The sequence below is a fragment of the Vicia villosa genome, linkage group LG5, assembly GCF_029867415.1.
Source record: "Vicia villosa cultivar HV-30 ecotype Madison, WI linkage group LG5, Vvil1.0, whole genome shotgun sequence".
In the NCBI taxonomy this organism is placed as follows: Eukaryota; Viridiplantae; Streptophyta; class Magnoliopsida; order Fabales; family Fabaceae; genus Vicia; species Vicia villosa.
The window spans coordinates 97,559,296-97,560,320 of NC_081184.1; the positions used below are offsets into that span (position 1 = coordinate 97,559,296).

The following is a 1,025-nucleotide window of genomic DNA, read 5'->3' on the forward strand; positions in this document are numbered from 1 at the left end:
AGTTTCTAACATTTTGTTATGTGTAGCTAATGCGTCTACTTTGTTTGATAGTTGTTTTAGTTGCTCGCTATTGTGGATATTTTGATTTAGGAAGTCTTTATTGGTTTGTTGTTGGGAAGCTATAAAGTTTTCCATCATGATTTCAAGATTCGACTTCCTAGGGCCGTTATGAGCAGCTACGGGCGCTTTTTGATAGCCAGGTGGGACAGCAGGTGCTTGTCCAGGTGCGTACAACGCATTGTTGTTTTTATATGAAAAGTTCGGATGGTTTTTCCATCCAGGGTTGTACGTGTTAGAATAAGGGTTTCCTTGAGCATAGTTTACTTGATCAGATGGGATTCCAGTCAAGAGTTGACATTCGGCGACTGCATGTCCAGTCAGTCCACAAATCTCGCAGTTAGGTGCTACAGCAGCAGCGGTGGCTGATGGAGTGATGGTTAAGTTTTCGATCTTTTGAGTTAAGGCGTCTACTTTGGCGTTAACGCGGTCTATACCACTTACTTCGTACATTCCTCCTTTGGTTTGGGTTTTCTCTAGAGCGGCTCGTTCTCCACCCCATTGGTAATGGTTTTGTGCCATATTCTCTATAAGGTTGTATGCTTCATCGTGGGGTTTGTCCATTAATGCTCCGCCAGCAGCGGCATCTATAGTCATTTTAGTGTTATAAAGGAGACCACCATAAAAGGTATGGATGATCAGCCATGGTTCGAGTCCATGATGAGGGCATAGTCTAAGCATGTCCTTGTAACGTTCCAAAGCTTCGAAGAGTGATTCGTTATCTTTCTGGGTAAATCCGTTGATTTGACCTCTTAGCATATCAGTTTTGCTAGGCGGAAAGTATCTCGCTAAGAATACTCTCTTCAATTCGTCCCATGTAGTTATGGAATTAGAAGGCAGGGATTGAAGCCACGCTCTGGCTCTATCTCTCAAGGAGAAAGGAAAAAGACGTAATCGAATAGCTTCGGAACTAACGTTGTTAGCTTTGACAGTGTCGGCATATTGCACGAACACAGATAAATGAAGGT

At 43.0% G+C, this 1,025-nt stretch overlaps 1 non-coding gene across 1 annotated transcript; it reads left to right on the forward strand.

Moving 5' to 3' along the window:
- Positions 1-709: 709 nt before the first annotated feature.
- Positions 710-816, forward strand: LOC131608370 (small nucleolar RNA R71). The gene has a single exon (XR_009285634.1). It is a non-coding gene; the product is annotated as a small nucleolar RNA R71 (small nucleolar RNA).
- The last annotated feature ends 209 nt before the right edge of the window (positions 817-1,025 follow it).